At 38.4% G+C, this 9,600-nt stretch overlaps 1 pseudogene; it reads left to right on the top strand.

Annotated features, from left to right (window-relative positions):
* The first annotated feature begins 3,716 nt into the window (after positions 1 to 3,716).
* LOC107755380 (IgGFc-binding protein-like) overlaps positions 3,717 to 9,600 on the top strand; it is a 15,227-nt pseudogene continuing 9,343 nt past the window's right edge.

Raw genomic sequence — 9,600 nt, 5'->3', positions numbered from 1 at the left:
CATCTGAACAAGTAAGTAACAAGTCTGCCACGTTTGTTCTGACCAACTGAGGAAAAAAGCATTACAATAAATTGCGCTACCAATGGTGATTTAATCTAAAGATCGGTTAGCTCATATCATATCAAACCATGCAAATTATTATTATTGTTATACTTTATTCTCAACATCAGCATTGCCTATAGTGTGTATTAGCATGTAGATTTCAGTTTCTGTACAGTCTAATCTCTAATTGTCATACCATTCAAATTTCATATTAGGAAATAATTTTAACCCAAAAAGCAAATTATGCAATATAAGTTTTGCAATAACTTATGCAATATAATTTAATTTCATTCACATGTGTTTCATAAACACATAATGCTTTCTGGGTTACAGTCCGCCATCAAAATGATACATTTAATTATTCTAGCTGATGTGAGAAAAGGCTATAAACGATCCGCCACCTGCAGGATCCGCACATGCGATAGCCTACTAGCCGGGACAACTTCTTTATGTTTAAAGACATGACGTAATGACGCAGCACCATGCTCGAATTTCCTGCAAAAACCTATCCGTGCCACTCAAATTAGAAAACATTATTATAAGTTAACCGTTGTGAATTGGGCTAAAGTAAGGCAATAGTTTTGAACACTGGCTGGTTATGTACTTGCTCAAATATTGATTTCGGATCATTTTTAACCAAAAAAAGTTACGGACTGCAGCATTAATTAACAGATATGGGTGTCATTCCATAACATATTTTTAATACGACTGACTTTATATTTAATGTGAATTTAACATTAAAAGTTAATGTGAATAAAAACATTGTAAGTTAGGCTACTAATCCTAACACTTTAATTGTACAGAAAGAGAGCAAAGAGCATTTACATTATCAAAGAACATTTTCACTGACAGTCTAGTTCAAGCACTCTCAAAAACTCCCATTAAAATCACTGAAGCTGTTTACACTATGAAATTAATATCTGACAGGTTCGTATACACATTTGTACTTTGTTGTTTCTGATGAGAGAATTCGCCAGAAAGAGGTATTCAGTCAGCGAGCGAGTGAAGAAAACACAGCATTTTAGCAATGACTCATCTGAACACCTCTGATTGGTCATTGCATTCATAAGCTCAACAGCATCATGTGTGATTGGTTATAATGCGCAGTACTATGGCAAGCCGTTTTAGCTTAAAATATTCCCAGCGTTACTTGTCGTAATTGCATTTTAACTAGTAACAATTCAATTAGAGAGCGCTACAATTAAATTCTTACTAGTAACAATGCCAGTTAGAGAGCTCTCTAATTCAATTACTACTAGTAAGAATTCCAATTACAGAGCTCTCTAATTCAATTCTTACTAGTAACAATTCCAATTAGAGAGCTCTACAAATGAATTTTTACCAGTCATATGTCTCCATTGACTTCCATTCATTTTTAAATGCAGAGCTCTACAACTGAATTTTTACTCATAAGAAATCCAATTAGAGAGCTCTCTGATTCAATGTTTACTAGTAACAATTCCAATTAGAGAGCTCTTTAATTTAATTCTTTCTAGTAAAAATGCAATTACAGAGCTCTATAATTAAATTTTTACTAGTAAAAAAACACATTAAAGATATGTTTAATTGCAGAAATCTGTAATGGAATTAAAGTTCAGTTCTTAAGCCCTAAAGACTGTTCTTAATCAGTTCTTAAGCGGGATTTATACTTTCGCCTGGCTCCGCTCTGCGAGCCTCCGCTGACTGCGCGCGCACCTTCCCAAATGGACGAAGCTTTTATACTTGTTGCGTTCGCCGTTGCACTATTCTTTGAAACGACAGGGGGCGACGAGGAGTAATTGTTCTCTAAAACCATCGGGAATCACCGGTGAGAAGAAGTAATTTGCCGGTACAAGTCTTCTCGCGTGATGAATTAATAATTTCTTTATGTACAAACTTAAAACAATCTTAAACTATTGGCTTTATTTCGCATCAAACACAAGACAACTTTAAGCAAATAGTGTATAATTAGTATCTAAATGAATTCTACTTCTATTTTTATACAATAAAAATAAAACGTACTTAAAATAAAAAGCCTTGGACAAACTATGCAAAAAAAAATAAAACTATGCATTGTTTTCCGTCAAAGCGTCAGAAAGCACCTGATGGAGGTTGAACTTCACATTAAACCGTTTCTGTTTCACACAAATGCCGGCACAGACGTGCATGTTCGGCTAGAATCGCCCTGAACTCGTGCATCTTCGGATGCGGAGCTGCGCGGAAAGTTACAAAAAATGCCGTGCACACCGCCATGCGAAATGAGTTTGCGTGCATTCAAAGCAAACTTCCGGCAACACCGCGATGACGTCATATTTGCCGTGCGCACCCAAGCGAACTTGCGGACGCGTCGAGTATAAATCAGCCTTTACTAGTAACAATTGAATTAGAGAGCTCTCTAAATAGAATTCTTACTAGTAAAAACTAAATTAGAGAGCTCTCGAATTGTAATTCTTACTAGTAAGAATGCAATTGCAGAGCTCTCTAATTCAATTGTTACTATTAAAAATTGCATTAAAGAGCTCTATAAATGTAATTCTTACTAGTAAAAATTTAATTGTAGAGCTCTAATTCAATTGTTACTAGTAAGAATGCAATTGCAGAGCTCTCTTATTCAATTAGAGAGCTCCCTAATTCAATTGTTACTATTAAAAACTGCATTAAAGAGCTCTATAATTGTAATTCTTACTAGTAATAATTTAATTGTAGCGCTCTCTAATTGAATTCCTACTAGTAAGAATGCAATTGCAGAGCTCTCTAATTAAATTAGAGAGCTCCCTTATTGTAATTATAACTAGTAAAAATAGATTTAGAGAGCTCTCTAATTGGCATTATTATAGTAAGAATTTAATTGTAGAGCTCTCTAATTGAATTGTTACTAGATAAAATGCAATTACGACGAGTAACGCTTGGAATATTTTAAGCTAAAACGGCATGCCATACAGTACTGTAAATACGCGTCTGTATCTGGCTCAGCGCCAGCCAGCGAACGAACGCAGATTTGAATTTAGCAGCTGATGATATCATGCACTGAACGTTCTAATCACGCCGGTGTGATTGTATTAAATACAGAAAATATTAATCGGCTATTTTTTTGTCTTTTGGAAGCTGCATTCAAAATCCACTTGGCTCAAAAATCTGAGGGGCATGTGCCCCCTTACTTTGAATGGGCATGACGCCTCTGCTACTAAATATCTCACGGCATTGGTGACGCGTGGTCGTTTCTCTCAGATAACACTACAGAGCCCTTGAGCCTTCCCTTAAAACGTATAATTTCAGACTCAGAGGGAAATGAAGATTAACCACATAGATATGCGTTTTATATGTCTGTCTGTCTCTCTCTCTCTCTCTCTGTGTGTGTGTGTGTGAGAGAGAGAATACAAAAAAAGCTATACTAACGTAACATTACAAGTCAACAAGAAACATTAAAATAACGGGGAAAACCCAGGTCATGATCCTGAATAGACTTGCGACAGTGCGCGTCAAACGTTGCCGCTGTGATGAAAGCTCTTATGGAGGTGGTTTGGGCGTGTTTTATACTAATTACTTACCTCAGGCACCCGGTCGCTCATTTAGAATACTCAAAAAGCATTAATAGAACGGGGTTAAGAGCAAATTACGTGCTTAATACACACGTGTTGTGACTTAGATAGAAGTTCTTCTCAGCGTATAAAGACAAATAAGTTGCATAGGTGTAGTCTTTAGTTAATGATAGGCCTACCCACTTTGTTTTTTTGTACGTTTAAATGTGCTCTTATTCAAAACGCTCATTTGCATCTTATCATGGAAGTAAAACTTTTACTGGCTTGTTTTGTTATGTTTCTCTTATGGGGTAAGACTCATCTATTGGACTACTTTTTTTTTTTTTTTTTTTTTTTTTACACGTTTAAGTAGTTTAATAAACACGTATTTTTTGTCAATTATTTAAATTGAACATTAATTCGTTTCCAATATAAAGATTTGAAAAATGCAACTTTTATATTTTGGAGTGTTTTTATACAATTATTTAAAATATGATAATAGCTTTAATGTAAACGGGGGGAAAAAAGAATTTTGCGAAATAATGAAAGTGGTATAAATTAAACATTTAGTTATATAAATTATTATAAAGAATTAAGTGCAACTGCATCCTATATTTCTTTATTTGCAGTTAATTTTCTTTCTCTCTCTCTTGACTTCCTGAAGATGGCGCCCTGACTCGATCTGCAGGACGAGAGTTTGCCACTGTGTTCATGCAAAACTATGTTTCCCCTTTGAACCAGTCACTTTTTCAGCTTTATATCACCTCTGTGAATTCTAATTGTCAAGTCAAAGCCAGTGTGCCCAGTCTCAGTTTTACCCAGGAGGTGCAACTGACTGCAGGTCAGGGCTTCACTGTGACCCTCCCCGTACAGGTCGAGCTGTATGGCACCAGGAGGTCCCCCAAAACTGTCCTCATTCAGGCATCTGATGACATAACGGTTTTCTCACTAAACTCAAAAGAACACACGGCAGATACATCCCTGGTCTACCCCATGAGCGAATGGGGTACTGAATATTTTGTGTTCACCCCCACCAACTCCCCTCTATCCATGCTGAAGGAGTTTGTGCTTGTCAACGGAAAAGAGCGGAACACGGTGGAAGTGTTCCTTAAAGCGGCGGTCCGGTTCGAACGTCACTCGTACGGTGTCGGCAGTAAACTAGTTGTAGTCCTGGACCCTTTCGAAAATGCACAAATTCAAAGCCAAGGAGACCTCACAGGAACCAGCGTATCCTCAAAACTTCCCATTGCCGTGTACTCGGGCCACATGTGCACATGGCGCTTTTCTAAGTGCAATCACGTTTATGAGCAACTCCTGCCGGTGCAAAGCTGGGGAACTCGCTTCCCGGTTGCTCCATTTAGCATTCAGAGCCAGTTCGACAGCATCTATATCCAAGCATCACAGTCAACTAATATAACCACTCAATTTGGCTGTACTACATTAACTGACGTTCTTCAGCGTGGTCAGGTTCTAGAGTACAAAATCCAGTTTCCGAATGGCCTTAACATCATTGCTGACAATGGAATTCAGGTGTTTTTTCTGTTTAATGGTGTGCAAACATCCCACGGTGTCACATACGGCCCTTTTCTGTTAAATCTGCTGCCCAAGAAACATTTCTGTTCTTCATACACCCTTGACGGGGTAGCTGGATTTGACAACCGAGCTCTCCTGATTGTTCCTACTAATGAAAAAACGGGGATTATTTTGTCTTTTCCCGGAAGTGTTCAATGGAGGGTTATCAATGGCAGTGACTACTCCTGGACTGAACTGGTTTACCCACCCGATGCAGACAGACACAAAGTAAGCCATCCAAACGCTTCCTTTGTGGTGTACAGTGTGGGCGTAATGCAAGTGAATGGATATGGAGCACCAGCCCCATGCACTGATCGAGGTATATGTCAATAAATACACATGTTTTTCCCTTCTGTTTAATAATAATAATAATAATAATAATAATAATAATAAAAAAAATCATCAGCATACGTGTTAAGTGTAAATGAAACTGGCTAGATTACACTATGTATGTGGCAGACGCTTTTATCCAAAGCGACTTAGCATTTAAGGAATATATAGGCGTATGCATGTTTCTATCAGTTCTTGCATTCCCCAGGAATCAAATCCATGACTTTGGCAACTCAAGGAAGCTCTATTGTTTGCGCTATAGGAATGAATGATTAATTTTTTTTTTTGCTAAAAATTTTCATAATGAATTTCTCAAAAGACAATGTAAAAAAGATTTTTATTATTATTATTATTATTATTATTATTATGCCTTTATTTAACCAGGAGAGAACCTCACTGAGATTAAAAATCTTTTTTACAGGAGTGTCCTGCCTAAGATAGGTGGCCTAGTTATACAGATACACGTTTAACAAACACCAATAAAACACAATAAAATATAATTAAAAAAATACAGCCTTAGAAGCATTTGCAAATCAATTAATAATTTTCTAGTGCACGCATAAGTGTTTTAAAATTACTGAGACACCTTCTTAATTTAAATTAAGTGTGCTTTCTGAGCTTAAAATCATACACTTCTTAAATGACTCATTTATGCTGCATAAATAACGTGTACCTTCTGGTTGTTTTTTCTGTAGATGTGCCAACACCTAACACTTGCTTCAACATCATCTGTAGTGAGGATGAGGAGTGCCAGATGAAGGGTCCCTACCCCACCTGTGTGAAGAAGCCAAATGGAATCTGTTGGGCAATGGGCGACCCTCACTACTGCACATTTGACCAGCGTTACTTTGACTTCATGGGCACTTGCACTTATGTTGTCACAAGGAACTGGCAGGAAAATGACAGTCTTCCAGCTTTTGAGGTCCTGGCTAAGAATGAAAACCGTGGTGACCCAAGAGTCTCTTACGTGGCACATGTAATTGTGAATTTTGGTGGTATCATCATCAGCATTGAGAGTTGTCAGCCTGGGAAAGTCAAGGTAAACCTTTTTTTTTTTTTTTCTTTCTTTCCCCCTCAAAGTAATTCGTAGGTAATGATCATGGCATGGTTTTTGTACAAAAGTTTTAGAAGAAAATGTAAGTTTTAAAACATGCTTTGAGTATTGATAGTTTTGTCTTGTTAAAATATTTAACCTTGCATATCAAGACATTCATTATTTATCATTGTATGTCTTTTTATAACAATAACAATTAGTCTACTCACTACTTACTCATTGGCCATTTTTCCCCCTTGTTTCAATGAATCTAATGTGAAGTTGTTAAAGAGGTTTTTAAACAATATTGTATCAATATTTTATGTAGACTTTAATCTAGATTTATGACAGATTTATGAAATATATTTTCTGAAAACAAATGTTATACTTGGGTTTTTACAGTTTAGAGAATGACAGTGTTGAAATGCTAATTGACAATTATTCTGTCACTATGTAATGCGAGTTAATATGGTTTGTGCAGATTGACCAGAGTGTGTGGAGCCTTCCTGTGGTTCTTGATGATGTTGGGGTGTCCATGTTCCAGTCCGGCAGCTTCATCACCATCCTGTTTTCTTTTGGGCTGAGTGTGCAGTATGACTGGGACCACTATCTCATGGTCTCCCTGCCCACTGTCTTCATGGACAAGGTCTCTGGACTCTGTGGCAACTTCAATGGTGATCCTAAGGATGATTTCACTATGCCTTCGAACACCCAGGCTGACAGTGCAACAGAATTTGGACAGAGTTGGAAAGTTCACAACTTAACATTGGATGAGGGCTGTAGAGATGATGGTTGGAACCTTGGATGTGATGCTGAAGCACTTAAGCAATGGCAGGGTGAAAACTACTGTGGACTCTTAATGATGGCACCATTCAGTCAGTGTCATTCTGTTATTGAGCCAAGTATTTACATCCAGAACTGCATGTATGATGTTTGTATGACCGAAGGGCAGAGAAACTACTTATGTAAGGTGTTCGAGGTCTATGCAAGTGCATGTCAACATGTTGGGATACAGCTAACCAACTGGAGAGAAGCAGCCAATTGTTGTGAGTAGTTTTACAGCTAGTTGTCCAGCATACTTGTACAATATCTTTGTTCATCATGTCAGATCATGACACCCCCCACTCTCTGAATGTCTTCAGTTTACAGATGCCCAGAGAACAGCCATTATGAGTTTTGTGGTAGCGCTTGCCCTTTGACCTGCATGGGCCTCGGGTCTCCTGTGAACTGCACTTTACCCTGTGTCGAAACATGCGCTTGTGATCCTGGTTTTGTTCTGAGTGGCTCTGAATGTATACCTTCAGCCCAATGTGGTTGTTCCTACAATGGACACTACATTCCCGCTGGTGAGACTTTCTGGGCGGATGATGCTTGTCAGCGTCTTTGTCGTTGCTCCATGGAGGGTGGACATCTAGAATGCCAGGATGGAGGCTGTGGGACAAGACGGCACTGCCAGGTGGAGAATGGCATTAGGGACTGTTATCCCGTCTCTCAAAGCACCTGCATGGCACTGGGCGACCCCCACTACTACACCTTTGACGGGAATCATTTAAACTTCCAGGTACTATTCTATTGGCACGCGAACTGCCACTTTTAAACGCTTATTGATAACTAAAACCTTGTTATTTAAATGAAGCTACAAATAAATGTTAAATCTAAAACTTGAAATAAAACTCCTAGTTAGTTAGTTATTGGAAATTACTAACACTAATTACTAAAAGTATAAATATAAAGTAATAATTGACAAGCAAAATATGTACTGTATATGCTATAAAAGTGGTAGGGCCTTTTTTTTTGTAGATCATTCCATGTGTCTGGATGAGTAGCTTTGGTGAACAATATTATTTTCTCCCTTCAGGGTAACTGTGTGTATCAGTTGGTTGGGCTTAATGTCTCAGATCCTGCTAACACTAATTACTAAAAGTATAAATATAAAGTAATAATTGACAAGCACTATTACTAAAACTTGAATTAAAATGGAAGTATACTGAACCTGAAAACAAAAGCAAAATATGTACTGTATATGCTATAAAAGTGGTAGGGCCTTTTTTTTGTAGATCATTCCATGTGTCTGGATGAGTAGCTTTGGTGAACAATATTATTTTCTCCCTTCAGGGTAACTGTGTGTATCAGTTGGTTGGGCTTAATGTCTCAGATCCTGGACTGGTGCCCTTTGATGTGCTGGTGCAAAATGACTTCCGGGGAAGCAAAGTGGTGTCGTTCACTAAATTACTGGAGATCAGAGTGTACAATACCACCATTGTCATTGATAGAGAATACAGCGGTTCTGTTACCGTAAGTTCTAGTTGTGTGCTTTAAACATCTAGCAAACTATTTAGTCTTTCTATATAGCTTTCCATGAAAGTCATTTCATTAATCAAAATGACTTTCTTTTTCAGGTCAATGGTGAGCTGTTGAACCTTCCTCTCCACCTTATTGAAGGTCAGGTTTCTGTTTTCAGAAGTGGCTGGTCTGCTGTCGTTCAAACCTCTTTTGGTCTCAAAGTCACGTTTGATTGGAACAGCTTTGCAACCGTCACCGTCCCCAGCACCTACATGGGTGCCATCTGTGGCCTCTGTGGGAACTACAATGGAAATCCAGAAGATGATCTGACTGTCAGAGGAATGGCATTACCTGCTTCAGGACCAATGGAGATCGGTGCCAGCTGGAGTGTAGCCGAGATCCCAGACTGTGTCCATGGCTGCACAGAGAGTTGTCAGGATTGCGACCCGACCAGGAGGAGTGTCTATGAGACGTCTGATTTCTGTGGGCTGCTGCGTGACCCACAGGGGCCTTTCAAGGACTGTCAAACTGTGCTGAACCCTGCTCAGGTTTTTGAGGATTGCGTTTATGATGTCTGTTTGTATAATGGAAGGAGAGATCTATTATGCCAGGCCATAACGGCATATGTATATGTCTGTCAGGCAATGGGAAGGACCATCAGCCCCTGGAGAACTGCTGAATTCTGTGGTGAGAAACCTGGGGAAAATTGTACCTATACCTTTTTGAGAAACCGTATAGGCTACATAGCAATATGTTGTCCATATTTAAGAGGTTTTGTAGGAGTAGTGGTAAACTTTAAAGACCCTCTTGTTCCATTTATTTCTACAAAGTCCTTAAAGTGAT

The sequence above is a fragment of the Sinocyclocheilus rhinocerous genome, unplaced genomic scaffold (genome assembly GCF_001515625.1).
Source record: "Sinocyclocheilus rhinocerous isolate Xijiao unplaced genomic scaffold, SAMN03320098_v1.1 scaffold3307, whole genome shotgun sequence".
Taxonomy (NCBI): Eukaryota; Metazoa; Chordata; class Actinopteri; order Cypriniformes; family Cyprinidae; genus Sinocyclocheilus; species Sinocyclocheilus rhinocerous.
The sequence above is the reverse complement of the archived record's forward strand: the minus strand, read 5'-3'. Positions and strand labels throughout refer to the sequence as shown.